At 40.4% G+C, this 14,702-nt stretch overlaps 1 protein-coding gene across 1 annotated transcript in view; it reads right to left on the bottom strand.

The window, feature by feature from the left end:
- The window catches only part of TULP4 (tubby like protein 4), a 163,946-nt gene extending 156,474 nt beyond the window's left edge, over positions 1–7,472 (bottom strand). The window contains exon 1 of the mRNA XM_026077083.1: positions 6,753–7,472. The gene's annotated coding sequence lies outside the window, so the exon portion shown is untranslated. The remainder of the gene's footprint in view (positions 1–6,752) is intronic.
- Positions 7,473–14,702: the final 7,230 nt, after the last annotated feature.

The raw sequence follows: 14,702 nt of genomic DNA on the forward strand, positions 1-14,702 counted from the left end.
TCCATGCCAATTTCTTTATTAATACGAAGATGTATTTAAACAAGCTTATGAAAACATCAGGGAGGAACTAATAATGCATAGGCATATGCCTAGCGCTAATATTGAGCTCAAATTATACTGTTTTATACAACATACTTTCCTGAATCTTACTCTATGTCCAGTGAACAGACTCTAAAACCCAAAAATTCTCTTTTCAAGACAGTATTGGGAAATAATGTGGGAAATATTACAGTATTCTGGATTTAATACATGTTCCACAGAGATATTCTATTGGTAAAAAGACAGAGAAGAGCATTTCCTCTGCAAACAGGTTGGTAGAATTTGGAAGCATTTACCTCTGGAAGGCCTGCAACTCAGAGGAAAAAGACCAAGTCACTTAATTCTATAATTCAAATTTGCTTCTAATAGAACCCTGTTGCTGCACAAAAATTTTTGTTGTTATGAGAAACACACTAATTCTTGCTCATGGCAGCCTATTACAATCCATAATAGGACTTACTACAGGTATCTTTTGAAGAACCATGTCCCTTCCCCCATCCCTCTAACCTTTCTTTTTTTCATCTTCATCGCCTATTGGGAAAAATTACAAGTGGTTCCAAATCCCACACCTGTAAAATGAGCTGGTTTAATTTTATCCCTTGATCATTTATCTAAGATAGCAGATTTTCACTGCATAGCTTCCCATGCCATTATAACATTCAAATGCATTTATTTAAATCTCTCTCCTAGAATTCAACCACTTTTACTGCTTTATCTAATTCATTTTGTAAAGAGTTACTGGGTGATGAGAGCCACATCCCCATCTTCTGTTCTCTTCTGCCAAGAAGAATTAAAAGACAATACACTGCCATAAAGGATCCTTTGCCTTATGCACCAAAGAAAACATCCTTAAAGATCTGCCACCAAAACCTAAAACTTAAGAGGAAGGAGGAGGAAGCCAAGCCAGGGATGAGTCTGCATCAAACTAGGATGGTCCTCAGCATCCTCCACAGCAATCCAAGACTGGAAAGGCAAATCAAACCTGTTTGGTTTATAGACACTATTTGTTATAGGTGTAGTGAAAGTTGGATCAATTAATGAATATAGGAGAGTGCCATTTCATTACATACTATTTCCAAATTACTCTGGAATGTCTTAGAATGTTTTTGGATCACCCCATGACAAAGACAGGTATAATACCTGCCCTCTGCCACTGCAGAAATTGCACATTCAAAGTCTGAATCAAAACTTTCTTCATTCTTATAAACATTCAAGCTTGGCCATTACTTTTCAAAAGCAAGCTTTTTACACTTGTAGTGTTTCTACAGATACAATTCATATACAGATATGAACTCTGTCGTCTTTAAAAAAAATCCATATCTAAAAGCAAAACTGGCTATAAGTAGTTTTCAGGTTCCATTTCAAGAGAAATCCAGAATGTAAGACAGACAGATATGGCACACAAATCGGACTTTATAAAAAGTGAGAAGACAGTTCTTTTTATATATTTTTCTGTAAATAAGAAAGTCCACACACAAGTACTGACATTTCATTTTTACATATCAAGCAGTTAACTTCACCCATACAAGTTTGACATAAAATTTTACAAATTAAAAATAACAGACTTTTACACCACGCAAAACGCAAGGAGTGATAGAATCATAACTTTAAGGTTGCCAACAGCCTATCTAAAAAGTGAGCACTTACACTTCTCTCATTCTTGCACCCTGAACACTGTGGATGATAAAGATCTCAAGGGTTCAAAGCCGGAGTGCATAAATTCACTACAAGTATTAAATACCAAATGATTAAATACCAAAACATCTGCTCAGAGACCCCTAAATTGTAATCTGCTAGAAGCTAGCTGGGTATCTGGAGGAAGTATCACTATCTCTTGCCCTATTATACTCTTTCCCAGGCATCTGCTACTGTCCACTGTTAAAATCAAGATACAGATGTCAAAACGCTTTTGGTCTGACCTGATATATTATACTTAGGTCTGTATTCTTATGCATGGGAAAAAGGACAGTGAAATATCTAAAGCTGGTTCAACACCTACACTGTTCAATTTCCTCATTTCCAAACATTATGTAGGGCATTTGTATGGCAGCCAAGATATTTATACAGTAACAGTTCTTAATATACTTATATCACTCATGAGAGCTAGGGAAGACACCACAAATATATAACTCTTCCTACTTCTCCCTTAGCTGAATGCACTTCCCCTTTCAAGTTTTACCTAACGCTTAAAAATAGCTTTATAAAATTTCTGATTTTTCCATATAACATTAACTTTTATCCATAGCTTGTAATACCTTCAAGAGATGATTTGTGCAAGTCAGTCTCTATTTGTGTGTGTATTTTTCTCGGATTTTAAACACATAGAGTTTTGGGGATGTCTTTTTTAAATTATTTACAACTGAAAGGATTTCCTAGAAGTTATTCTGCCATGCCATTAGAATAGGGACATCTGTTCTTTATCAAGTACAAGCAGCAATAACATTAGTAACAATACTAGGTGCTGGAGAGGTGGGCAGAGAGGAACCTCATGAAGTTCAACAAAGGCAAGTGCAGGGTCTTGCACCTGGGGAGGAATAACCCCMTGCACCAGTACAGGTTGGGGGYTGACCTGCTGGAAAGCAGCTCTGCGGAGAAGGACCTGGGAGTGCTGGTGGACACCAAGTTAAGCATGAGGCAGCAATGTGCCCTTGTGGCCAAGAAGGCCAATGGGATCCTGGGGTGCATCAGGAAGAGTGTTGCCAGCAGGTCGAGGGAGGTGATTCTCCCCCTCTACTCAGCCCTGGGGAGGCCACATCTGGAGTACTGCATCCAGTTCTGGGCTCCCCAGTACAAGAGGGATGTGGCACTACTGGAGCAAGTCCAGCAAAGGGCTACAAAGATGATTAGGGGACTGGAGCATCTCTCTTATGAGGAAAGGCTGAGAGAGCTTGGCCTGTTTAGCCTGGAGAAGAGAAGGCTGAGAGGAGATCTTATCAAYGTGTACAAGTATCTGAAGGGAGGGTGTCGAGAGGATGGGGCCAGACTCTTTTCAGTGGTGCCCAGTGACAGGACGCGAGGCARCGGGCACAAACTGAAACACAGACAGTTCCATCTGAACATGAGGAAAAACTTTTTCACTGGGAGGGTGACAGAGCACTGGAACAGGTTGCCCAGAGAGGTTGTGGAGTCTCCTTCTCTGGAGATATTCAAAACCCGCCTGGATGCAATCCTGTGCGATGTGCTCTAGGTGACCCTGCTTGAGCAGGGGGGTTGGACTAGATGATCTCCAGAGGTCCCTTCCAACCTCAGCGATTCTGTGATTCTGTGCTCAGTTTATCAGAGTCCCACTGTACTAGATACTGCTCAAAGACAGAATAAAAATGAGAGCTCTTTCTCTCACATTTTTAAAGTTTCATTATCCATGGTCTTTCTCCAATTGAAAAGCCCTCTGTAGACTACGACCCATCAGAATCTCAGCAGGTAGACAACCTTTGTTTTTCATGACAACTTTATTTGCTAATTAGCTTCAAAACCACTGCTCTTCTATAGTATTCTTAACATACATAGAAAAAGCTCCCTTTTCTTTCATATTGTGTCCAAAATTTATGACTCCTTTCTATGTTTTTCTTCTCCTTAAATAGAGCCAGGTACCATTGATAAAATATTATTGGTAAAGTATTTGTAGTAATTTTCTTTAAATGGCCACGCAAATAGATCAGGTTTTGGTCTCCTTCCAAATTTTACTTTGCAACTATTCAAACTAATAAAACAAGAGATACTTGAAATTTTTATTTAGAAATCCATTTAGCAGACAAGATGTTCATTTCAGCAAATATTTAATGAGAAGAATGTCTTCAAAGGAGAGAAATCTATTCCACTACACATACAAAGCAAAGGAAGAACTGACAGGATGGACTGATGCTAGTATCGAGAAGTGCTAAATYGCTTATATTCTAATGGGAGAGCTAATCCTCAAATAGATGTTTTGCAAAGAGTACTTTACATTAGACAAGGACATTGGAGAGAATTTGAACTCAGGATACTAGTCAGGATATTAGGAAAGTGTATGACTCCCAGCTGGATCTGTTAGCTCTGAAGCTATGCAGAAGGCAGCAGTCACAAATGAAACAGGGACTCCACGCTATACAAACAGCCCAGTTTTCCAGTGGGAGATTCTCCAGACCAGCTTTGATATATTATAGCTATCAACGATTTGACGTGCAGCTGAGGAATACTAAGGTCTTTCATGAATATAAGCACAAAGCGAAAACTATTATCAGAGGCCATTTAAAAGATATTAAATTTTTAAGTACTGTAAAAGAATGTAAACAAAGGCATTAGTTAAAAAAACCCCACAAAATAGAAATAATGGATCAAATACATAAACATGGATCAAAATAAGAGTCACACACACAAGAGTAAGGATGTTGGGTCATGAACACAGAATTAGGCAGAAATACATAATATATTTGCATTTCCGCCTGGACCTCAATATTGATATTAGATCTGTGCAAAAGAAATCTAAATCCACACAGATCTAACTAGAGTCTAGACCCTACTCCAGCTACAGGCAGGCCCTGTTTTTCCATGGAGTCAACTGAAATCACTGACTACACTTTTAAGACCATGGGCAAACATTTCATTACAGTATGTGCCTTAGTTCCCTTTAGTAAAGGGCTTACAACTTAAGTTATATGAGCTCATGTGTCTGGAAAGTATCATACACAATGAGTTCCTAAACAAATTAAATAATAACCCTTCCATTATCAAAACTTTTGTGTATTTCCCCACCTGTATTTTATGCCTAAATGACAATGCTTTAATGTATTTGCTTGAATTAAAAACAAAATAAAATGTTTTCTGTGCTATTTTGGAAAGTATCAACACAACATAGAGGATCTCAAGTCCTAAATTAAACTATCTATTAAAATGCACCAGTAATATAACTAGTGATAATCATCTGAATACCAGAATTGACAGAGGTAGTTGCAAAACAACCATTTAAGAGTGTGCAGATCACACCTCTGGTATCAAGAGTTTGTTCTGCTACTGTATAGATTACAAAAATAGGACATTTATGGAGAAGAAATAGTTCCAGTCAAAAAATGAAATGCAAGATTCCAAATCACTAGCTCTGATCAGCTCTGCAACGGGGAAGAGTGAAAGTGAACGAAACCAAGGAGATACAAGGATGCCTGGCCATACAAATAACTTATTCAAAATCCCCTTTTTTTTCCCTCCTAATAAATATCAAGAGACATCTGTACAAACTCTCTTAGCAGCCAAGCTCCTTGGTAACTGAACTGGAGGGCATGAACCACTGTTACTTCAATCACCTTAACAGAGGCCTGTCCTGAATCATTCTCTAACTCATCAATGAATTGGGTTAAGTCTTCAGCAGGGTCCCTTCTGCCACTAAGCAGAGATGTCTGTTCTACCTAACAAAGCTCAAGCTTAGCTTCCAACCCAACTATGGAAGGTACAATATGAAATGACTTCACGCATCATTAAACAAAGCAAAAATTGTGTAACGCAAACCTGTACTAAACAGAAACATGAGTTTGTGTTTTTTTCATAAGGATGGAAGTTAAACATCTGATTTTATTGTTAGGCCCTTTTACAGAGTTTCTTATGTTGATCGCAGGCAGACAATGATCGAATAATTATATAAAAAATGTATTTATGCATCTTAGAAGAATTACAACTTTTTTAGAGGATAGTTATAAACAAAGCTAATTTTGCTTGAAAGTACAGCTGAATCAGTCATTATTTCGTGATAAAAATATGATTCAGTGGGCTAATGGGAGTTACACTGCAACAATTTTCTTGGTGTAAGCTTATGAGCAAACCATTTAAAAATCTATTCACTAACTTACTGAAAAAAAATGAATACTTTATATTGTCCATGTGTTCAGTATAGTTCACAAAATGAGGGGGGGTTTTTTACTTTTTTTTTTTTAAAGAATAGTTACATATTTTGTAAGGGTTTTACAATAAACATCCATTGACTACATGAGAATAAATTCCACAATCTGTTGCTAGAAGCAGCAGGAAGTATTGTATAAAAAAAATCTTTCCCTGAAAGTCATTCACAACAGTTATAGATGTCAGTTTTCTAAGCTATTTTCAATCTTTTAAATACCTATCTATACACATCAACCTACTACTTCTTTTCAGCCCCAAAACTGATAATGACCTCCTAATTAAGATTCCATCCAGGGAGGAAATATGCAAACTTTTTTAAAGCAGTTCTGCTTTGCTTGACATTCATATTGCCTATGAAAAATGAGGCCCACTCCTGCAAACTTTCCTTATAAGAGCAATTCAGTTAACTACATGCCAGGAGCTCCTATTTCTTGAATGAGGACTGCAGGATCAAGTCGATAGCTAGCATCCCCCGGGAAACACCATGATTTTACTATTACAGGAAAATTTGTGATCGTATTACTGGAATAGTTTTACCAGAAATCCTGATGTAATAAGAAGCCTGCTCCATTAATACATTTCTTCTTTTTATGAAAATTAATTCTTTAAGTTTAAATACAGTTAGATGCTAGGGGCTTAAGGTTCATATTTATACAATCATCCCTACAGATGTCAATATTGTATTATGGTAGAGTACTTGCTATTTTGAGGTTATATGCTGAGTGTCGTTAAACAGATATTTTAAGTTCTGTGTCTCAGATTTCACAATCAATTTGTAAAGACAGCCATTAAGAAACAATTTGATCATTTACAGCTCCCATATATGTGAAAAGCTCAGTTGTACATACCTCTTACCTAACCTATTTAGAAACACAGTATGTTGCTCATGAATCGGTAATCCTTGGACAGGCAGATTTCACCCTGGTAAAATGGAATTGCCTACAGGAATGATATGACTACAGTTATACTTTTAAAGAAGCAGAGAAAGATTTTTYTTCTATTCGGAGGCTTTTGTCTAGTTCTTTTTTGGAAACATATAAATCTAAGTCATGGAAGAAAAAAATGCTCTTAAATACTAAAACATCACATCTAACTTTGGAAGTCCCTTGACCTCAAATTGCTGGAGGCCTGGCTGGTTTCCCAAAGCTTCACTACATGCTCACCCTGTTGTCACTGTTTCCTGGGCATCTGCTATTTGGCACTTTCAGAAACAGGATTTGGAGCTATATGGACCTTCATTCTGACCCCATAAAGCCGTTTCCATTGTATGTTTTAATGTCTAATTCAAAATTAAGTACTGAACTGGTAAATGATTTCTGCACTTTTTACCCAAGCTATAGCAAGCCAGGGCGCTCAAACATGTACACATGTGGACATCTACGGAAACATATGATGTAAAGGGACAACACAAAAGAATGTAAAGGAGGTACATTCACTCGGCAAATTTTACAATACCACTGGCTAAATTTCCTAACCGTCTTCCCTCCCCTCTCCGGGCGGGGGGGGCCAAAAAAGTAAGATAAGATTAGCAGCGACACAGCGTGGGGAGGGTCACAGGCGATGCAGGAGGCAGCCTGGCGCTCCCGGACCCCAACGGCCGCACCCGCCGGACCCTAACGGTCGCCGCCGGACCCCAACGGCCGCGCCCGCCCCGCGCGGGGGGCGCCGGAGGGGGGCACCAGCAGCCGGAGGAAGAGGAATGTCCCCGTCCCACCACCAGCATTTCGGTGCATCCCGAACCACAGGTACAAAGGAAAAATCAGGTTTTCCGGCCAATCGCCTGTCCTTTAGTTTTTGAGACTGGCTGGGGGAGGGAGGAAGAAAAAGGGGCTGTGGCTCCCTAGCCAGGTCACTGTGAATGAGGCACGCCGGAGCAATGACCAAATAAAGGATGTATACACATTCAGAAGGTCTTCCATAACCACAGCACAAAATGGACTTCTTCCCCGACGCCCTCAGCCGCCTCCCCGGCGGCTGGCGCTCTCTCTCCCTTACACAGACACACACAGACACACAGGTGCCCCATCAGAACAAAAGAAAAATAGCCCCAGGAGCGCCGCGGCGGCCCCGCACAGCGCCCAGCCCGCCCACGGCCGCGGCCCCCTCGCTCGCGGCCCGCCCCGCCGCACCCTGCTCCGGTGCCGGGCCGGGCACAAGGGGAAGGGGGCTCCCCCCACCCGCCGCCCCATCGCGGCGCCGCCGCCGCTGCCCTGCGCCTCGCACCGCCCCGGCCCGCCCCGCACTCACCTCGGCGCGGCGGGCAGCGGCCACTCGCCGTGCCCGGGCTGCCGCCTCCTCCTCCTCCTCCTCCTCCCCCGCCCGGCTCCGCGCGCCCCGCTCGCCCGCCCTCCCCCGCCCGCCCGGCTCCGTCTCTCACCGCTGCCAGAGCAGCAGCGGCGGCGGCTACTGCTGCTGCTGGGCCCGACTCCCCCACCACGTGACCCCGCCACGTGACCACACACTTCCCCGCCCCCGCGGCCGCCGGGCGCCGCCGCCCCAGGCCCCGGGCCCGGGCCCCTCTGCCCGCAGCCCTGCGCGGCCCCCAGCTCTCACCGCAGGCCACAGCCCGTGTGGAGGGCCCGGGCAGCACCGCGCCAGCCTGACGTTTCCAGCGCAGCCTGGTAACAGCTCATCTGATCAGGCGACACGGCAGCGGAGGACTCCCAAGGCGGCTGCCCCCTCGTGTCCGCGTCCCCCCGCCAAACCCGCTGCTTTTCCTCTGAGAAATCACGAGATGCGGTTTGCAAAGCCGGGGCTATATATCAGATTGGGCGTTATTTGATACCAAAGCACTTGCAGCTCACTTTTCTCTGCTACCTTCAGGGCTCAAACAGAGGGAAGGGAAAAAGTTGGTGCCCAGAGCTGGGCACCGACAAGTCAAATAATGTATCTCACAATGCTCCTAGTAAAATCCAGAGGCACTGCAGGCCTTGGTTTTGAAGTACATCAAAAGCCACAGTGAATGAGAAGTAACCACACTGATTAGCCAGCAGGATGAGCAACCCATGCTAACAGTAACTTCTGCTCCCAGAAAACAAAGCCTGCAACAGGACATCGAGGGGGTGTCTCATGAGAGAGAGCGCCTTTGTCCTTGACACTGGCAGTTCAACACACAGTCCAGCCACATCAACACTACAAAGCCAGGGGGCTCAGTAAAGAGAGGTTTGTATTGCAAACACTTCAACTCTTTTCTGGTGCCACATTCAGTTCATACTGCATTTCTTCAGAAAGCAGCAATGAAAAGCCAAAACATAAAAAGTGTTCAACTTCGTAATTTAAGGAAAGCAGAAACAAACTATAATTATCAGCTATAAAAAGGCCATCTAAACAACAGTACAGGAGCAGGAAATGAAAAGGCCCAGTCTCTTACTATTTTTGGCAGTGACAAATTATTGACCATTTCAAAAACTGAAAGGGTAAAAAGGCAAGTATTTTTCACTGTATTCCACATATATTCTCCAAAGCTCTGTAAGGATTTCATCTTGCAACCTCTAGCAAGAAGATGCCAAATTGTGCCATAGGACCAGCTAGATCTGTGAAAGCCTTAAAGATTGAAGCCTGAGGTGCTACATATTAGAACTAAGTATGGATTATTTTTTTCTGCCGGTTTATCTAATTCTCATCAAGAAACAACTTGCTTCTTTTATTTAAGATTTTCAAGGTAAAGCGTTGGGCATCTCTGAAGGTGAAAATATAGTCCTATAGCTAGAGTGCAATAAAAACAGTTATCAAGGAGTTAGGACTCCATTTCTGATAGCATCACAGCAATTACTTTCAACCTTGGTCCATGGAGAACAGGGTTCCTGAACTATCTCCAGGATATCTGCAAAAGGTAACCAAAAAAAAAAAAAAAAAGCCACCTTAGTGGCAGGCTTAAATTTGTTAAATTTGTTATACTGGGATCCCTTCTTGAGTGGAAAATTGAGGGGTCAAAGCAGTTAAAACCACTATGTCACTGAATTCTTTTATCATACTGTGGGTTTAACTTAAGCCATCTGTGCCTTAGCTCAATTCCTAATTTACAGGCTATCATAAGAATTAATATTTGATAGTAGAGCAAAAAGCATCACAGAAGTGTTTCCAAAACAGTAACAGTTATAGCTCTAACCCAGTTTGTAATCCTGTCCTCTCCACCCTCAGTGCATTAATCCCCTCTCCACCCTTAGCACATTAGTCTCACTGTGCTGCCTATTGGTCCCTTTCCTCACCTGAACTAGAAGTCTTTAGTAGCTGGGTTCACAAGAAAAACCTACCTCTGATAATTGTTCACCAGTCTCCACAAACTATGATCATGACTTTTTGAGAGCTATCTTGCAACAGTCTACCCATCCTGCAACCTATTACATACTGAAGGAAAACACACAGCCAAGATGTGTATCACTCCATCAGCTCCAAGGCTCCATCAGCCTTGGAGCTCATTCTATCAGTATAAAACATTAATTTTCCAAAAAACAAATTCATCATATAAATTCACACAAACACGAAAGAGTCTCTGGAATTAGAACAGGATACTTCTGACCATATTTTAACCTGGCAACAGGGGAACAACCCCTATCTTTTCCCTCAATCAACAAGTCCTGATTCCACATCAGGGTGAGACTACAGCACTAGTTCTTCACTCACAGAAGGGAGTAACAGCATGCTCAAATCAAGTCCATAATCTGAGTGACCAGAATCCAGGAGTATCCTTGCAGTTGAGGACTGCCTAAGCTTCCAAAGAGAAAACTGAAGTCACAGCCTCTATTATTTACAGCAGTAGCACATGCTGTTTTAAGTTCATCCCACAGAACATTGCTGTTCTATAAATGCAAAGGCCTATCACAATTGGGGAAAATGCCTCTACTGCACTGTATTAGGCTTGTGCAACTTCTATTTTGTACTTATTCTGTGGCTACATTTAAAAGTACATATTCCTGGGATAGTCAAGCTGTCAAGCATTTAAATACCCACTTAATTCACACTCCAAAATATTTTTAAATAAAAAATATGCAAAATCCAGAAAAACATTGAAGGGGAGAACACCTTTTCCTTCACTAGGTTTTACTCATCCCCTTCCTCTCATGTAATAATCTTGACCCAAAGTGGCAAATTATGGCAATATATTATGGCCTAACGGCATGAACATTTGCATGGTGTGACTGCAGCATTTAACTTACCTGAAGCAGTACAAGTAAACAAAAAGCTTATCCTAAACTTGTGTCATCAAAATCTTCATGTCATACATTGTTGTTAGTTTTATTATGATACATAATAAAACCCCCACATTTTTGTAAAGACTGCTGATTTTGTAAAGTTTCTATTCACTTAGTATTACTGATCTAAAGAAAGGCTTAGTTATCATCCATTCAAATCGACAGGATAATAAAAGATCAGTAAATAAAGTGTACAGAAAAATTTGTAAATTCATTTTTACTATTGGAATATTCTGAATTTAAGGTCAAAGGCAATAAGACACATGCCTTTTCAAAAGGAACTCAGCTCTGTTCAGTTAAGTCATAGCCAGGGCTATGGCTGTATGTCTCATCCAGCTGCTACAGTAAGTAGCTCCTCCCAAATCTGTCCATTTCTATAAACCATTAATCCCATATTCACAGCCCTTCCTTCTAAGGAGTCACAGGCTGGCCTCTTTTCCAGGAAGATTTTCTTATAATACCTCACACTCTTTAAAGGCAGACACCTTTAAAGTAACTATGATGATTCATGAAGGCAGATGATAAATCTCACTTGCCTATCGGCAATTACATGAACTATTTTTGAATGTGAAAATTTATTTCAAAAAAAAAAAAAAATACAAGGAAACAATGTCCTCAACTCACCTTCCCTAGTCTGCCCAACCAGAACATCTATTTTTTTTTTCTGTCAGATAAGATATTCACTTTCTCTCTCTCGTTAAATATTCTCATTTCAGACACGGATTTTCTTTTCCATCTCATTTAACTTTTCTTAATTTCTTCCCTATTCACAAGCTCACTTTCTTCATGCTCTTTGATGCTCATTTATAGAACTTGGGTATCTTGAGGCAGAAACTAAAGCACAGGACCTTTACAGTATATGTAAAGTCAAGGGTTGTTTTTTTTTAATCATACAATCTCTTCCTAAAAGTGTTCTATATGCTCCACCAGAAAGGGGAAGCATACCCTGAAAATCAGTTGTAGCCATTAAGTTCCTTTTCAGTTCCTTAATTTAACTCAAAGCTCTTTTTTTTTTTTTTTTTTTTAATATCTCTTTCCAGGATGTAGCTCTTCATGTTCAAACTCATCCCAAGGATAGTTTCGTTCAAAGGTGGAGATCTAGTAAATCCAGATACCTAAGGGTGGAAAAAAGCAAAACAAAACAAAGTTCTTGAGTTATCCAAGGGAAAAAAGTGACCCATTTCTACAGTAAAAAGTATTCCTACTTCTTGCAGCTGTAACTCAAAAGCAGGTAAGGGAAATAAGTTCAACATTGGCATGCAGTTAAGCCCACGCTCGCGCCTTGTTGTTATAAAAACTTATCAATAACTTTGAGTTGAACAAAATAACATGCCTAATTATTTGCAAGATTAAGGTCTTTGCCTTAAAAGTTTGATATGGCTTTCTGTAAATAGGATTAAAATGATGCATTTGTTAATAGGCAACACAAAAAATGACTTGACACTGTTTCAGTCTCGAACAGAGCTGCAAAGAGAAATTGTATTTGTACTTCTCATTGCTTTGATGCAATGCTTAAGACCTGCCTCCATCAGATCATGACAGCATTTTTTTTGTTGTTGGCCAATGACCTTTGGGAGAACTGCACTGATATTGCAGTTTTACAGCTCATGAGCTGGACTACCCAGTCCTTAGTAGAAAGGATATGGAAGGATGACTGAGCTTGGGGTAAGATTTTGATACGAGTTACTTGGAAACATAGGCCAAACACTGTAGAAAGTCAATTAATAATTACAGATTTCTGAGGGGGCAAAATTATTCTCTTTCGGCTGCCTAACCTGAAATGTCTCTGACAGGCAGTACTGGATGGGTTTCCTCTAATGTCCCACCCCTCCTAGCCATAGGGTCCAGGAGGAAATTCTGCTATGTTTGGGTAGAAATAGATTCCTTTTGAACTCGGAGTCCCTTCAGCGGTACTATTCTTCAAGGCATTGAAACTTAGCCTTTTCATTCAGTTTATTTCCATTACAAGCTGTTAAAATTAGTTAAATGGAACTAATAAAAATAATCAAGTAAAAATTTTTAAAGGCTTCCCAGTTCCACTAATCTGCTACGCTAACAACCAAGAAACCTTCACCTCAAGTTAAGGTACGCAATGATTCCACTATAGTTTTCCAGTCCTACAGAGGGTTTTTCAGCAAAGACAGTGAAACTGAGAAATACCAAGAATACCCCAAATTAAAAAAAAAAAAAAAAAAAATTTCTAGATCATCTTTATAAAAGTAAGAAAGAACAAAAACAGTTCACTTCGCAGAACACTACCTCACAGGCCCTAAACTAGAATAGCCTATTTAAGTCTTGTGTCATTATAGGAAATCTGTTCTCATAGATGCGTCCCTTATTCTATCTTCTTTCTTCATCTCTGTCTGCATTTCCAACAGACGACTGTCCTATTTTTAATGCACTGGAGAGTTTCACATGCAAACTTACTTTTTTTTATTTTTATTTTACGCATTCGTCCATTTTACTTCTGATGTACCTAACTCACAATTTTCCTCCACCACACAGAAATACATCAGAGGATGAGAAACAAGTCAGCCTGCCTGGCCTGATTCCCCAGAAGAGCAAAGACTTCCGCAGTAGCTGAGGAGACTAGCCAGGCTGAACAACACTTAACTGGGCCCTCAAGCTGACTGGCTGTTTGCTTCAGTGTCCTCCTGCCTCATTTTCTTTGTGAAAGCAGCTCCTATGTTCCACATACATCTTCCTTGTTCAAGGTGCTTAACGTATCCCGAACAGGGATCACAAAATGTCATCCCAGGTTACTGAAAGAACTGGCATGTTAGAAGCAGCAACTTTTTTTTTTTTTTAATAAGTCCGCCAAACCTAAAATATATAAGAGAAGACATTGCACCTGTATTTAAGAATGGGGACAAAATAATGAGGGCATGTTCAGAGTTATTAATCTGTTGTGAATGGCACATAAGAAATTGAAAAAACATTTTGTAGGAAAGAACAAAGACACTGAGGTAAATGGGAAAATGGGTCAATATGCACTGCAAGCTGAACAGAAATGTATTAATTATTTGTATCTTTTCTTCATCAGATATCTGATCTGCTAAACAAGGGAAATATATTCAGTTATTCTTTTTTTGGACTTAGCACTTGAAATGGTGCCACATGAGAGATTAATTAAACTGAAGAGACGGAGATTAGTACAGATGGCAAGGGAAAGGAACTAATAAGGATGGCAGTGGATTGTGCTCAGAAGAAGATTATTAGACTAAAGAAATGTTATAAATCAGTCATGATACTGACCTTTTTTATATTTTTGTGAGTTGACCTTAGAACAAAAATATGAGTGTGCTAATAAAACTTGCTGATGACACAAACTTGAGAAGCAACAACACAGAGTAGAATCATAATATCCATCATTCAGAAAAAAGTGGATGACCCACAGAAACAGATTCATAAAAAATGGGATGAACTATTATAGTATAAAGTTCAAGGTCATGAACTTAACAGCTTATAGATGTTCATTTAAAAATGGGGGCATCAATTGAAAAGAGAGGAGAAACATCTGGATCTGCCAGTCAAGAACAGAGTATCTATGAGTCATCAGTCTGATGAGATCATGAAAAAGGCCTAGGCAACCCAGGAGTTTTTTTC

The sequence above is a fragment of the Apteryx rowi genome, unplaced genomic scaffold (assembly GCF_003343035.1).
Source record: "Apteryx rowi isolate R43461 unplaced genomic scaffold, aptRow1 scaffold_448, whole genome shotgun sequence".
Lineage (NCBI taxonomy): Eukaryota > Metazoa > Chordata > Aves > Apterygiformes > Apterygidae > Apteryx > Apteryx rowi.